The sequence below is a fragment of the Acinonyx jubatus genome, chromosome C1 (assembly GCF_027475565.1).
Source record: "Acinonyx jubatus isolate Ajub_Pintada_27869175 chromosome C1, VMU_Ajub_asm_v1.0, whole genome shotgun sequence".
Classification (NCBI taxonomy): Eukaryota; Metazoa; Chordata; class Mammalia; order Carnivora; family Felidae; genus Acinonyx; species Acinonyx jubatus.
In genome coordinates this window covers 66,062,576-66,080,159 of record NC_069381.1, presented here as the reverse complement: position 1 = coordinate 66,080,159, position 17,584 = coordinate 66,062,576, and positions in this window count along the sequence as shown.

Here is a 17,584-nt window from a genome sequence, read left to right as displayed (position 1 = left end):
CCTATCTTCTATTTATATTTTCCCTGAGCTTATCATCTCTCTAATTTTTCACTTTGTTTCATATTTTTCTGTTGATTCTTTGCCTTCTGCCTCCACACATCAGATATAGGGCTTTCTTATTTCTATGGAGCATTGTGGGATGGTTGTAGGGAAAAGATTATACAACAGGGCCTAAAAATATTTTGAAGGATGAAAAGAGGAAATTATAACTGTTTTTCTCCTATGTACAAATCTAAAACAATACCAACTTTGAAAGAATTGTGTTTATAGTTTTCTGGGCAGAGAAGCTGATACATAGTCCTTACTCATGAAAGGTTAATCCCTTTCACCAATTTATATTAAAGGAAAAACAAACAAATAAAATAATAAAATATGTTTGTGGTTTGAAACTGTTCACAAGCAACAGGACTGAATATCAAACACCAGAGTTACTAATCAAATATCCACAAATATAATATAAAAAAGCAGCTCTTTAATTTCTTGCAGCAAAGTTTGTATGTTTCTCTTGATTCATCTTTGTTACTTCAATTTTCTACAATATTTAGAGAGTAGAGTTATAACGGTTTCTTTATAAGTGCAATGGAATGAATTCTCTAATGTGTGTCTGTTTAAATCTGATAACTTAAAGAACAAGAGTCAATAAGCATTTTCTTCTACTGTGTAATAATGTTTTCTGTTAAACATTAATAGAAAACCAGGGATCTGTTAAATTTGACAAAGTTATCCATGTCTATAATAATTAAATGCCATATTATTTTATCAAAATAATTATATGAAAGCAGACACCTAATCTTGAAAATAATTCAAACATCATTTTCAAAAAGTACCATATCAAATAAAAATTAAATCTCTTGCTAATATTTCCTGGAAACTTCTCAGAAATCTGAGATTACTGAGTATTTCAAGGACCACAGATCATGCAATAATATGAAGAATTATAGATAGTGGACTCAGTGTAATATCTTCACTTGAACACATACACTTGTGGATGACATACTAGCAAGCTTTCATTTAGCATGTCAGTTTCAAGCAAACTGTAGCAGTTCCAAAAGGACATAACGGGAATAATCTCTTACTTGTTCATTTTTTTTTACTTTACATATTTTTTAAAATTTATTTTTGAGAGAGGGAGGGAGAGGGCATGCGTGCACATGCAAGCAGGGAGGGGCAGAGAGAGGGGGACAGAGGATCAGAAGCGGGCTCTACGCTGACAGCAGAGAGCCCAATGCGGGACTTGAACTCATGAGCCTAGAAATGATGACCTGGGGGGAAGTCAGAAGCTCAACTGACTGAGTCACCCAGGCACCCTCAGCATTATTTTTGAACAAGAGTTTGTGCTAGTTACTACAGATAAAAAGATAAACAGAACCTGATCCTTATCTTTAAGAACTTTAAAACATATGGAGGACGAGGAAATACAATTAGCTGAGGCAAGTAAAATGGAATATTCAGCAGCTTCAAGTGACACGAGTGGGGGTGAAGAGAAAGAAGCAAAATCTTACTCGGCCACGGATCAAGGAAATTTTCCTTTCTAAACAGGAGGAGTTGACAGGGGTTTTCATAAAATAGTAGAGAAGGAACAAAATACACTTAAGAATGACTGAAATCAGGAGCAAATTCAGAGAGCTGAGGATGCCCTGGCATAAATGCAAGGAGACAGAATGTGAAGATGAACGGCATGAGTGAGGAGGGACTGTCTTCAGAAAGAGCGTGCAAGACTTTGAAGCACATTTCAGGGAGTTATTTTGTCTTTGTTAAGGCAATGGGGAGTCTTTGCAGGTTCTTGAGGTTGGGATGGCATGAAAAATCAATGTTTGAGAAAAAAAAGAGAGCCACATAATTTTAGAGGACTGGCACTGGGGATAAAATGGAATCAAATGTGGATAAACTGGTCATTAGAGGAAATGCTTTTTTACCTACTGAGTGGCCCTTCTGGAATAAATGATGTATTCTCAGCAAACAACACATGGGTGATCTTCTATACTGATGTGCTGGCAAGCTCTAAGCAATCCATTATCAAGATGGCACAAAATTTTAATGGTATAATATTATAACTGCATTTGTCAGAGGTCAATCTCCCTAAGAGCAGGACACGTTTGGAATATTCATAAAATTCTTTGATTTCGAGCATAAACATCAGAAGGTGAAAAATCCTATCTTTAGAAGAGGATGGTGTCATGTCATGTAGTGGACTATAGAAAGTAGAATTAAGAGGAATTATTAGTGAGTAGCAGAAAGAAAGCAAATGTTTTCTCCTTGCCCTATGGTGTTTTGTGCCACCTTTTATCCACGTAGCTCTCTCAGCCACTTTCCAGACAGCAGAGCACATTAAATGCATTCATGATTTGTAATTTAAAACTACAGTTGTGCGAAATTGCAGTTTAAGCTTGTATGGATCCATACCCATTGAGTTTGAATTAAGATTTACAAATATGTATTAGGTTTGATAGGACAGTCATTGAATGAAAAATACAATTTGTGGCACTGAAATGCAGCAAAAATACGAAAATTTAAAATATGTATGAAATCTTTCTCAACAATATGCTGATTAGATCTTAGGCAATGCATATGGCACATTCTAGTAATCAATCAGGGCGTATATTCTGAATGCCATGATTCTACGTTTCTTAATTTAAAAATAAATTGGAGGAACTTATTCTGGAAGTAATTATTTCAGAAAATTATCGTGTCCTACAAAACTCATTCACAGTCAGGAGACTAATAAAACAAATCAACCTTTTAAATTGTTGGTTTTAAGTGGGTAGGGCTGAAAATCTAAGGTTCAAGCAACACATTTTTTTTTTGCCGTAATTCTTTATCTCTTCAAGCAAAGGGTAGTTCTAGAAGTACCCTAATATCCATACAAACAGGAAGACGAAGAGCAAGGCAAAGAGGTTGAAAAAAAGCATTGCCATCATGACCAATAATGCCAGAATCATATTTATTATCCAACATGGGAAGATTAATGATTATCTGGTCTACAAACACCCTCAGTGCAGGAATTAGCTCAGCAACATTGTTTCTCTGGTTGTACATTACATTAGACGTGCACAGCCGTCAGCTCTAGATGATCTTATTTAGTAAGTCTATTTTTGCAATATCCCCAGATCATTTTAATGTGCCGTCATGGTTGAGAATCACTGCTGTCTCACAAAATATTAACTGAGATGAAACACATGATTTCCCAATTTAGGGATAATTTTGACTCTGGTAAACATCTTTATATGAAGATGTGATTTGGGTTCTTAAACTTTCATCCACTGAAATTACATCAGCCCTTCTTCTTAAAAAAATAGTTTCCTATTTTTACTTATTTCCTTTCCTAATAATGTATAGGTTATATAGCTAATGTGCTATTTAAATTGCTTTTATCACCATCAGTAATAGCTCTTATTTAATATGGGTTTACTATGAAGCTGACACAAACATAGGAATTTATATACAATAATTTTAACCTTTTTATCAATTCTAGAAGGTAGATATTATCATTTCCATTGCAAATATGAGGAGATTGAAACAGCAGATTTCAAAACATACCTCAAATTGCATGCATGACTAGAAAGTGCTGAAAGTGGGGATCTGACCCCAACATGTATGTTCTCAACCACTACTCTATATAAGAGAAGGCTCATTGCAGATCTGAGTTAACCAAATTGCAACTGCCAATCATTTTAATATTTATAGGAAGCTGTTATCCCTTCCTAACATTTTCAACAGCCCAAGAACTTTCACTTATTTTTGTATAACCTTGTTGCCTGCTAGGGTTTACTTGTCAGTAAGAAATCTCGTAGACTTGGCTTCAGCACTGATCCTAACTTGCCAATAGCATCTCCTGTGAAATTTAAAATCATATCCCATGACCTTTAAGAATTCCTGGGGTCTTAGGCCTTCATGGTTTCCATCAACTGAATTGCCATTAAAACTTTTTATTCCACTCTGAATGTAAAACTCTTCTCCTTCATAGGTTTATATACATATACCAAGGCAAAAGCCCAATCATACTATGCACTTTAAAAATTCTGTGTGATTTATTAAAGATTCTTGAGTTAAAGAAAAGTTACCCCAAGTGGAGCAAAGCCTTCTGATATCCTCTGAGCTCCATTTTTTCTGCCTTCTCTTTTTACGTCTGCATCGCAGCCCTTTGCTCATAACTCAAGCTCACAAATGCATCAAATAACTCTGGAGAAAAAAGCAAACAAATGGCTTGTCATGAGCAGGATACACAACCTGAGAGTGCAGTCAGGATTATAAATACCATCTTTTATCCCATTAATTATGAACTTATTGTTTCATCTCTCACTGTCTAATCACAATTTACTGAGTATCTTTCAATTGAATGTCTAGTTTATTTTCTAATTGGCCTGCTAGTTTTTCATTAGTCTGTGCTTCCCAACAAATCACAAATGAAGTATTCACTGAATCTCCCTTTCTCTTCTGTGACTGTTTCAGTGATAGTTGTAATAGAGAACAGTCCATTAACCCATTCAACAATCATGCTTGCAGACTATTCTGAATGCTTGCGAGTGTCTATGTATCACAGATTTTATAGCAAAATAAAACCCCGAATAATAATGGATAACCTGGCCTGAAAAAAGTGGTCTTGAATTTGATACCTTGGAAAAACAATAGTTTCAAAGTTTTGTTGAATTTTGTTGTTTTGTTTTTGTGTTTGTTTTTTAATATTTTGTTGGAGGGGCAGTCACCTTATAGAAAAATTATTACAGAAATCTCTGAAGTTCAGTGGATAAAATGTTTAAATTATGCAGCAGAATAGCAACGATGTTATGGTAAATGACAGAGTTTAAGCAATGTAAGCAAATGAGGTAAGCCGCTCTGCACCATGTTAAACAATAGTGGGCTAGGTGTATCTGCAGTTCATACTTCCTTTAGGAAATGTTTCTAAATGTTATTTAATCCCATTATTGGTTTTCTCCCCTTGGTCAAGATGTGTGTGTGTGTGTGTGTGTGTGTGTGTGTGTGTGCGCGCGCGCGCGCGCACGTGCACGTGCACGTGCACGCGCGCGCGCCACATGCATAGGTGCAACACGTGATTTTCTTCAAGCAGTTACCCAAAGTGTTGTCAATGTGTGCTTTTGTGTCTTGCTTATGTGTCTCGGCTCATACAATTATCCACAGGACTCTTGGCTATTCCTGTGGGTCCTACCATTCATGAAATGTACAAGCTTGGGGAAGATGTAGACCAACATAAGGTATTCAGGGAGATATCTAAAAGACAGATATCTAAGAGATAAATTGGGCAGAGAGTATTGTCAGAGAAGCTTCTCTTGGCATCTTGTGTGATTGTCTTGGTGACTTTCACCTACTTCACTTCTTTTTAGTTTGTGGCACAATTCTCATCCCCTTCCAGACTACTCTCTATTACATATTCTAACATTGGAATGATTCAGAGCTAAGTCTTAGGAAACTATTCTTTGTTATCTACACTTTTCTCCCACAGGAAACACATCCAATCCCGTGACATTAAATCTGCTTTGCCTTTTTAAAAAAATTTTTTAACGTTTATTTATTTTTGAGACAGAGAGAGACAGAGCACGAACGGGGGAGGGTCAGAGAGAGAGAGGGAGACACAGAATCTGAAACAGGCTCCAGGCTCTGAGCTGTCAGCACAGAGCCCGATGCGGGGCTTGAACTCACGAACCGCGAGATCATGACCTGAGCCGAAGTCGGACGCTTAACCGACTGAGCCACCCAGGCGCCCCAGCTTTGCCTTTTTATACTATCAACAATTCCCAAATTTCTATCTTTGGCTCTAACATTTCCTCTGAACTCCAGACTAGGGCGTCCAAATACAGATATCAGGATCTCTGTATGAAGCAGTTTCCTGAAAAAGACAGATGGAACATTACAATTAGATAATTTGGGCAAAGTTTAATCAATGGACAGTTTCAAAGGCCTGGGTAAGATCTAGGGACACCATGAGAGAGAGTGCAGGGCACTCTGCTAGGCCAGAAAAGGAAAAGTGAGGGAGAGGTTACCGGAATCTGCAGACAGACAGACAGACTGGGTACAGAGTGCTGCTTTACAGGAACCATGACCTTAGTTCACTGGAGGTCAAGGGAGGGAGCAGACCCATGGGAATGCTGCAGAGAGGGAGACCAGGGAAGCCATATTCCAACTTCATTTTCCTCCCTCCAACCTTTTGTCTGTGCTTCCTGTTGGCAGAACTCTACTAGAAGCCAGAGAGTGTAAGAAAGATACAGTTGTAGCTCTCAAAATTAGCCCCTGGAGTACAAAGCAGGATGGAGAAGGTATATGTGAATGGGAACTAGTCCTATATATGTATGGAATGACACTACTCCAGGGAACAGCGTGTAGGAAAGCCAGAAGAAGAAAGACCTCAGACCAGTGAGTAGCTCAATATATCTGGAACAAAGAAGTCAGAGTGACAATTTATGAGGTGGAAGAGATAAACAGCAGCCAGATTATAAAAGTCTTTTCAACTAAACTAAGGACGTTAGATTTAAAATTTAGAAGAGTGTCATGCTAATATTTATGTTATAGAAGCCACATTCTGGCTGCTGGCTTGAGTCTGGAGCAGACACGGACTGAGGGGCTGAGGGGGGTTAAAGGGCTGACAGTGAGAGAGCAGGGCACAGATCAGACAGTTATAGGATGGAAATAAAAAGATTGATGGGAGGCTGAAAAGGCACAATTGATAGGATTTGGTGATTCTTTAGATGCTGGAGGTGAGCGGAAAGGAGAAGTCAAGGATGATGTAGGCATCTGACACGTATTACTTCTGGGATAGCAGTACCATTTCGAGTGACAGAAAGGGAATAGAGAGAATTAGGGAAGAAAATGATGAGTGAGGTTTTACACATATCTTAAGGCATTTAGTTCAAGTTGCCTATGAAACATTTTAGTAGAAGTGCCCAATAGAGATGTGGATATAATTATTGGCATATAACAGTTATTAAAGAAGTGGGATGGGTGAGGAAATTAGGTGACTCAGTAGAGCATTAAACTTAGGTTTGACCTAATGCTTACAGGCTTTTCAATACACCCAGCTAATTAATAATTATAAAAGTTTTGTTAAAAAATAGATATTTAATGCCAATAGACATTTAATGGCAATAATAATAGCTAGTTTCTAAAGCCCGTATTTTCAATTCTAAATATCTTCCATGGATGCTTCCTTATTTCTGTTTACTGACTTAATGCCTTATGGAATAAAAGCTTTTTTAAAATTAATTTATTTTGAGAAAGAGAGAGAGAGAGAGGGAGAGAGAGAGAAGGAAGAAGAGAGAGGGAGGGAAGGAGGGACAGAGAGAGAGAGAGAGAGAGAGAGAGAGAGAGAGAATCCCAAGAAGTCTCTGTACAGTCAGCACAGAGCTCCAAGTGGGGCTTGATCAAGAACCATGAGATCGTGACCTGAGCAGAAATCAAGAGTCAGACACTTAACTGACTGAGCCACCCAGGCGCCCGTAGAGTAAAGCTTTTTAAAGAAATATTAGAGAAAAAAAATGAAGTATTATTGGAAAAGACAATACCGGGTATGCAAACGGCACAATAGACTCTGAGTTTTGGAATTAGAATGCCTATTCTGGGTCATTTAGTGGTCCCAGAAGTCTCACATTTTAAATGAGAAAGCAAAGGATCAAAGAGTTATATGAATTTGGGAGGCTCATCCCAAAGTTATAAAGAGAGTGAAATCTTTAGTTAAGATAAATACCGATAAGTATATGTATGGATTGAGTATCCCCAGTAGAACACTGTCTACGGTGTAAAGCAAATGGGAGGAGGGGAGAAGCAGTAAGTTAAACAATAGGGAGGATACATTATACGTTATACAGATTAGGTTCTACTTAATATCACACTGATGATCTGAGCCTCAAAAGATCAATCTCCAATGCTCCCACGAAACTGCATAAAATACAAATGTATTTATATTTAAAGGCTGAAATATGGGAAGCTGCTAAAAACATGGATGCTGAAACTGCTAACATTTCATAAGAGACAGAAAAAAAAAAAAAACCCTCACAGCCTTAATGGAAACTGAACCAAACCCATAGAGAAGCAGATGTTTCCCTTTAGCAAACTTTCAAAGCAGCAGGAACTTGAATTCAGTCAGGAAACTGGCAGAGCCGCCGGAGCCATTTCTAAGTGGCTAGGAGAGTTGCAAGAACGTCCTTGAAGACTCGTGCTCTGGGTAAAATGGAAGTGGGGGTTTTGGCAGACTGTGCTCTCGGCTACCTGCCAGCGACTTTGAAAAGCATGACAGCTAATGTGGCTGCCTGGATAGTTCTTTGGCTGCACCTCTGATTGGAAGACATGATTTTGAAAGGACTCCATACAGGAATTCCATTTGGCAAAGGCTCGCTTTTTGGCAAGGATATGGAAAGTCTTCTTGAATAAGCATTGAAGAATAAATTGTGTCTGCCTCAGGATAAAACTTCTGGGGAATAGGGAAAGAATTAGGAGGTAGATTATACAGAGGCAGAAAGTTTTCAGAATGGCAAGAGACACTAGAAATTTGCAATCAGTAAAAAGGACCCGATTGCAAGAAAAAAAAAAGTTGGAAGTTCTTCAAAGGATCCAGAAAAAAAAAAAAAAAAAAGGAGCTGGTCTGGCTATTCAGTCAGTGCTCTGGATGAGAGAACCTAATAATGAAGATCATATGTGAGTCACAAATAAGAATATATACACTTCATTCAAGAAAGCGTTTATCTAAAATATTAAAAAATACTTTGAATTATGCAAAACAGATTTTACAGTGTAGAAACCTGGCACCACACTAATCAGAAGGTCATAAATGCTGACTGATATTTGCAAGCCTGCGTTCCTCTGTCACCTGCTGTCTGAACTGTCTTGGGACCGGCTGCATTTTGGTTATTAGTATGAATCTAACATGGAACACATCGTGTGGAGTTTTCAGTGCTGGGATCCTCCCAGTGCCTAACAGTGTCCACATGCCTCCCTGACAAGCAAAATGTCACCAGGACCTCGACCGATGTGTGAAAAGCCACATAGTGCCTTGCCACTGATTAACAGCAAAAGGTCATACTGACTTTTTTTTTCTCTTTAAAATATGTAATCATGACTGCTTGAGTCTTTGTGAGAAAGATCTTCTCCCTCTGGTTGCCAGGTAAAAATATAAGGTGTTTAGTTTAATTTGAATTCAGATAAACAGCAATTCATTTTTCTTCTAGTGTTAAGTATTCAAATTTAACTAGACATTCTATATTTTTATTTGCTAAATTGGGCAGCAAATTTTAGGGACCGTTTTATGAGTGAGGGAGATCTCTTCATGTGTTTCTGTTGCCATTAAATAGATAAATTCACTTAGAGTCCAATAATATATAGTCCAACTGTCTGTAAAATATTGATAGGGAAGCTCATGTTCAATCCTTTACCTGGTTTGTGAGTTTATTTATTTTTGAAGAAATGTGTTTTATGACTTGACCTCCAGTAGGGGTGCTGAAGAGATGGCCAGAAGATATGCTGATGGAAAGAGGAGGGCAAGGACAAGGGAAAAGGGCAGGAGGAGAATAATGTACATTTTTGGTAATTAAGAGATAAATGTATGAGGTTGAATACCAGTTCTTGTAACCTTGTCTAATTTAAATAAAACAAGACCTGACAATTAGTGATTAGGGTGCTTGGCACATAGTAAGTATACAAAAAAAACATATCGTCTGTGTCCTGTTAATTACAACCATCGATATGGGAAACCTGAGAGTGAAATCCGTATCTTTTACCCCCAAGAGCAGTGCTCAAAATACAAATGCTTTAAACTGGTATCAGGAAAGAGAGACATTTGATAGTGATTCAATGAAAGAGTCAAGGTGCAAAATGTAATTATAGTTTAAAAATTAAATAGACTGCTGCTGTTCTGCCTTTTTAGAAAGTGCTTAATCAAAAGGCAATTTTACCCAGTTACTAGAGGATATTTGACTTCCATGGATAATTGCCTAATGTAAACTCAGAGGACACATATTTACAGTCAGCAGTTTTGAGAAACAATACCACAGAGTATTAAAGTCTTACTTGTGATATCCATCCTCTTCCAGTTTAGTGTAGTGAGTACAGAGGATCATTGGGCTCAGAAGATTAAATCTGTGAGGTTATCTATTAGAATATTTGACTGTAGCAATATCATAAAGTGGTGTGTTCATTATGAATTTCTGGGGAAAAAAAGTAGTTTAAGCATCTTATTTTGGCTTAGTCTAAAAATAGTTTCTATGGAAATGGTTCTAATGTGCACATTGTTCCTAATAGATTCATTGTTCCTAATGAACATGGAAAAGGCAGGGTCTTATCTATAGGTTCCTCCATGTATGATGGACACACATTGCAAAAATAGTGAATCAAGGAAAATACAAATTAATGAATAGAATCATTAAGGAAGCAATAAAGGAAAGTCAGTATTCAGCAACTAGAATAATGCTTATGATGTTCATAAAAATTGTGTGACTAGCTCTGCTGAAATTGCTGAGGTATCGCTTCTACTTGCCTTGAAAACTACTAGGCACAACCCCCCTCCCCCACCAAATTCTAAAGAAGTTGACTATCCCTTTGTCCTATCACTTCTCTGACAAAAATGTATCATTTGTATAGGAGACGAAAGATAGTGAATAATTACATAAAGAAAAATTGAATTTCCAATTAGAGTCATTAATTTTTATTTCAATGTTGGGTTTAATATGGATAAGCTGCAGTTTATTTGTGAACAGTCCCTGACCCATATTAGGTGCTCAGTAAATTTTTGTTGAATGAATAAACCAGTAAAAAAAGGAAAATACGCACGAGCTTTTTTTTTTCAAATTAGCTTTATAACAACAAAGATATACACTTTAAAGAGTTCGAAGAGCTCACAACAACATTTCTTAAATAGGTGAAATATTTGTCTTCAAATTGTAAGCTTATGGGTAAAAGAGCATATTATTTCCAACCTGTGCCATGAGCATGATAGTAATATCTACTTCATGGTGGAAGGAACTTATATTAAGAGCACTTAGACTAGATCTGCTGCAGAGTAAGCGCACTTTTTGTTTTTTATTGGCTTTTATTATCGTTAAACAAGTCAAGACTTTGAATATATGTGAAAAAGGATTAGTGTTGCAATCCAGAAAAAAAAATTAGCAAAGATAGACAAGCGCCATAAATAAAAACGGCTACTGAGTTACATAACAGTTAATTAATTAATGGGTTGTTTATTTGTTTCAAATCAAACGTTTCTTAGGACAGCCATAGAAAGGAAAATAAAAAATATCGTAAAGCAGAATATTGTATTTAAGCCATATCAAAAGGAAAAACCACACATTTGTCAAGTAACTGTATGTTTCCTTGTGACAGGATATATTTGCAGGTTCTCAGGCATACATGACTTACACTAGCCTAAACTTTCCTACCTTTAGCAATAATGCACTGTGAGCTCGAAGTAAGAGCCTAGTGCGGCAGTAGAAAGGCTGTTCACTCCTTCCAATTTCATCTCCTAGGAAGAAAGGGACTGCAAATATGCATTACTTTCCCTGACTTTACTAGGTCAATCCTCATCTCTTCTTGTGGTGCTGTCCACTACAGGAATTACTAGCCGTGTGTGCTTATTTAAATGTAAATAAATTGAAATTATATACAGTTAAACATTAATTTCCTCATTTGCAATTAAAAATTAATTTCCTCATTTGCAATAGCCACATTTGAGATGCTCAGGGGCTAAATGTTCTTTTGAACAGTGCAGACTTTAAATTATCTTTTGGGGCACCTGGTTCTCTCAGTTGATTAAGCATCTGACTTCGGCTCAGGTCATGATCTCACTGTTCATGGGTTCAAGTCCTGCGTCGGGCTCTGTGCTGACAGCTTGGAGACTGCAGCCTGCTTCGGATTCTTTGTCTCCCTCTCTCTTTGCCCCTTCCCCGCTCACGCTCTGCCTCTCTCTCAAAAATAAATAAACATTAAAAATATTTTAATTCTCTTTTAAAGAATGTACCCTAAGTTGAAGTGATACAAGGCAAAACCTAAATCTTCCCATTGTCTGAAATCAAAGCTGGATCAAAACAATGACTTGAAGAGGCAAAATTGACCATGCTGGGGAGACAGGGGGCACTGTCAGTTGGTCATGACTTAATATAATTCAGTTATTTATATTATCTTGTGCCTAATTCACAGGAACTAAAATGCATAGAATAATGGCATGGGAGTTGATGCTGGTTGTGGTCAAGAAGCGAGGTGGGTTCATTATGAAAAGAAAAGGAAGGTAAATGGAGGTAAAAGGAATACAATGGGAATAGAGAGAAGGAAGAGAAATGGCAATAACTTTATAGTTTTGACAAAAGCAGGCACTTTGGTTAATAATAACAAGCAGGAGAAAAGCAGATTTTCAACAAAAGTGCTTTATGTGGACAAAATCTACTGAGCTAAGTGCACCTCAAATCCCCCAGCATAAAAGCTCAAAGAGCAAACATTTTTTAATACTGACTCTTTGAGTGTGTACAATACTCCCCTTCATGCAGAATCCAAACACAGTTGTAATAATTTAGCTCTTGTCAATCTATCTGCTTTACTCTTTCATCATTATGCCTAGAATAGCAAGGTGAGATCTAGGCAAATTGGGTAGGGAACAGGGAGCTGGCTCTGAGAAAATGCATACTGAACTACAGACGCTTGACGGATATTATCTCAGGGTCTACCTGTGCCAAAAAGTAGGTTTATGCAAGATTGTTTTCCCCTTCTTGAAATTTGAAAACTGAGTGATAGAAGAAATTGAGTGATTGGATGGCGATGCTTTGCAGGATGTGGTCATTATATTTATCAGTGCCATATGACAATCAGAACTTCAGGAAATATGGAATGATTCAAGTGTGTAAATGCGGAAATGACACAATATTTTAGAAAGTTGGATTTGGCTTTGACAGGGGTGAACAAAACCAATTGTCATGGAATGGGGCAGAGCCACAACATAACCTAAATACGTAATTTATTTAAAGTAGTGACATTAAGTGCTAGGTTGAGACGGTAAAGTAGAATGAGGGATAAAGAATGATGGTGGCTGATATTCTACATGGGATGGAGAAAAAAGGTCTTTATCAGGGGGACGTTTGAGAAAGGGTCTAAATGGAGCAAAGGAGAGTAAGACGGTAGACTTCCTAGAAGAATAGCTTTCCAGAAAGACGAAAGATCACTTGAAGAAGCTATGTTCTCTGGAGAATTTTCAGAACAGCTAGAAGCCTGCTGGGGGTGAATCAAATCAAGCAAGGAAAAGAATATGATAAAATGAAGTTAGAGTCACACTAAGAATCTTTCAATATAGGGGATGTATTTTTAAATATATGATTAGAAACTGATCATTTCTCAGCATCGTCACTCCCACACTGGTTCAAGACACCACCCTTGCTTGACTGAATTATTTCAACAACCATCTAACGGCTTCTAACTCACTGCTTTAAAGCCCCATCCCCCCTGCCTTCAATCTGTATTTACTCACCAACCAGACTGATACTTTAGAAAAGTAACTCATATCAAGACAACAACACTGTTTAAGATATGCACAAAACACCAAATTCTTCTCCTAGATATTCTTATCATAATCTGCGTGGATGTGACTGTCATACCTCTTTCCTTATCTCCTATTGAGCTCCTTTGCATTCGCTCTGGTCCAAACTCACCGACTTCTTTTGTGGATTTTCAAGAATACCGTCTGTGGTATTTAGCCTTGGAACAGGCTTTCTTCAAATGTTCCAAATAGCATGATTCTCCTTTCTATTAAGTTCTCTACTCTTCTTTTATCTCATCAGAGAGAACTGCTAGCACACTACCACCTTCCTGCCAGTTTCTAGCCTCTTCCCCCTTTTGCTTCTCTTCATGGAACTTATTGGCATATGATACCTTATTAATAAGAATGTTTGATTTGGTTACTGTTAATTTTCTGTCTCCTTGTACCAGAATAGAGGCTTCCTGAGGGCAAGATTTTTGTTTTACTCATTCTTTATTGCTAAAACCTAGAACTGTAATGGGCCCATCAGTGTTGCCCAGTAGTTTTGTTGTTGTTGTTGTTGTTGTTGTTGTTGTTTAAATAAATGAATGAGAAGCTGAGGATGGCAGCAATTGCCCTTGCTGACGATTTGGAGGTTAAATGTGAGAATAACAGAGGGATAGAGGAGGACTCCAAGATTGTAATCCTTAGAAACAGAGTTGATGGCAGCTCTATTTACTGAGACGTGAATCAGGGGAGAGGAGGAGCTTGGGGGAAACATCAGGTGTTCTGTTTGGAAGTGTTAACTTTCATTGCTTGAATTTAGTTTAAGGGCAACTAAGGCAGAAGAGTGAAGCATAAGTACTCTTCCTTGAAGGTGGTTGGAAATAGGCTTACTAGTATAACATCTACCACAGTGTATGTTTGTTTTGGCCAAACATATTTGAACATGGGCTATTGTAGCAGAAAAAAAAACACTTCAGAAATTAGGGGTTCCTTGGGCACCCTAAGGAGCACACTGGTATACTGAGCATATGAACAATTGTCCCTACCCCCACTTTCCACTTTAGCCAGAGTAGTTCTCATTTAATGGGAAATTTGAAGATAATTAATAAAGAAGTTTTACATGGCTCTAAACTTTTGAAATCAGAGATTTCAACCTTGTTTTTTTTTTTAATGTTTATTTTTGAGAGAGACAGAGAGAGAGACAGAGAGAGAGAATGAGAATACAAGCAGGGAGGGGCAGAGAGAAAGGGAGACACAGAATCCAAAGAGCTGTTAGCATAGAGCCTGACTGGAGGCTGTCAGCACAGAGCCTGACTGGGGGCTCGAACTCCCGGACCACAAGATCATGACATGAGCCAAAATCAGACACTTAACTGACCGAGCCACCCAGGCACTCCAACTACTGCTTCCTCCCCCTCCTCCTCCTCCACCTCCTCGTCCTCCTCCTCCTTCTTTTAATGTTTATATATTTATTTTGAGAGAGAGAGAGAGAGAGAGAGCACATGTGCATGCACATGACTGGGGGATGGGTACAGAGGAAGAGAGAGAATCCCAAGCAGACTCCATGCTGTTAGCTCAGAGCCTGATGTGGAGATTGATCTCATGAACTGTGAGATCATGACTTGAGCCCAAATCAAGAGTTGGATGCTTAAAAGCCTGAGCCACCCAGGTGCCTTTGTAGTTATTGATTTTTATTACAAGAAAATACAACTTCCATCTACCAGAAAATGGTCAAAATAATCCTCACATACACTCTCTGGGAAAAATAATGTGAACTTTATATGATCAAGCAACATACAAGGCATTCCCCCCCCCCCCTTACTTTAATCTCTAAAGCCTCAGCTTAAATGTTGACTCACTTGCTTCTGCTTGCATAACTCTCCTCAAGTCCATATTTTTGGTGGGGGGCAGATGGAGAATGTCAAAGACATAAAAAACAAGGAATCGTGCATCATTTTGTTTTCAGTGAAAAAAGACTCTAGGAAAATCCTCTATCTGGGGCCTAAAGTTCCCCAGAAACACCCAGGAATGACCTTTTTTCTCATGTGAAACAGATGGAATTAATAGAATGAGCTTATTGTTCTTACATAGAATGTACTCTATTTCTGATACCCTTCTCAAAGATTGGCTGCATCATCTGCAGGGGAAAAGAAGTATATGTCATCTTATGGGTCTCACGTTGAAAATCAATTTTCTTACAATTTGTACTTGCTGGCTCTGGTATGATGTTTGTAAGAAAATCCTGGGAATAACTTGTCTATCAGTGTCCTGAATAAGATAAAAGAAGATGGGTTTGGGTGTCATTAATTGACTTGAAAGCTGTATTATAATATTTCTCTATCTCTGTACAATCCCTGGTCATATTTGTAGGCTCTTAACTGCATGAAGTGGGCAAATAAATGTTCTGTGGGCTTTTCTCACTATCAAGAGCTCCATCTCCCCCAGGTGGATCAGATAGTTAGCAAGGACAAAAAGTCTGTATCATCTATCTCTATCTCTATCTCTATCTTTATCTGTATCTGTATCTCTATCTCTGTCTCTCTATCATCTATCTATTTATCATCCATCTCCGTCTTTAACAAGAGGTTTGGAAACAGTGCCAATTATGTCAGGCATTGAAATCAATGGGAAATAAACAGAAGGTGAATCACTAGACTGAACTAACTTTCATATTTGATTTTCATTGTTCTCAAAAGAAGTAGTGAATGTCAAACATAACTTTCTGGATGCAAGTTAATTCTGGGATAGGGAACATATGTAGCTGCAAAAATGTGGAAATGTTCTAGTCCTTGACCTGAGTGGTTGGTTCATTATATTATTTTCTATAACATATATTTATATTATCTATAATCTCTATATGTAGAATATTATATTACCATAATAAAGAAAATTAAAAGAATCAAAATATAATCTTAATTTTCACAGACACTAGAGTTAGAAAGCTATCATAGACTGTTGCTAACTTAAATGCTCATTGCACATATAATAGGCACGTGTTGTCTCTTGCTCTAAGAATTTAGCTCTATGTTTATCATGAATGCATTTTGTGCAATTAGAACATTGTAACAATTATAAGAAAATAATCATAAAATTCATGTCTTTTTCAAGAAAGAAAAATAAAAGAATTTAAAACATACGTTTTGTTAAATATGAATGGTTTATTTGAAATGAGTATATTCAACTTAGGTAATAAGTGTTATTTCTTCCTTTTTTGAGAAGTGTCCTTGGGTATTAAGTACCATAAACCATTGCACATATGGGGTGAATTTTTAGAGAGAAAATCACTAGCACCTGGATTGCAGTAACATTCAAAATGTCTTTTGTGTGTTTCCAGCTGGCAATATTTCTGCTCATAGAGAATGTAGGTTTATAGTTAAAGTCCTTTTTCTTTATCCAGACCATCCTATCTCCCTTATCACCTTTCTCATCCCTAACTTATGCTTCTTTAATCATAATAAAATTGATTTTACTCTAAGTTATACACAAAGCTCCATTGACCTATTTTTTTTTCCATTTTCTGTTTTAATTTATTTACTAAGCCTCATGCTATATACCTGAAGTCTCTTCTAACATTCTTTTTATGTGGATGCTGAATGATACTACAGTTTTTGATATAAAAATTAATGGACCAAATCTGAACTCCTTTTAAAGTTTTATAATAGGAATGACAAATGTCTTCTAGAATCCACCAAGTTTTCCAATTTTAAAACACTTTCAGGAGGCTCAAATATTCTGGGTTATCTTTATAAATTCGATGAACAAATAATTAATTCAATGCGTTTCCCCCCTCCAGAAGTCATTCCACAATAGTGAATTAAGTTGGCAGACTCTTAGAGCCCAACAGAGATGAGAACCCAATCTCCTATATGGAATGTAAACACATTTCTCTTCTTGAGCTTCCCAGTATTGATCACTTCTATTTAAAATTTTCTTCATTAGGTAACTAAACCTATTGCATTCTTTCCACTTTTTCTTTCTCTCTTTTAAAAGATAAAAGGAGTGATTTTTACCTATAGGCAGATTTTTCCATAACTCTAATTTATATTTTTTAACTTTTTAAAAGTCTATCTATTTTGAGAGCAGAGGCCAGAGTGAGAGGGAGAGAGAGAGAGAATCCCAAACAGGCTCAGTGCTGTCAGCACAGAG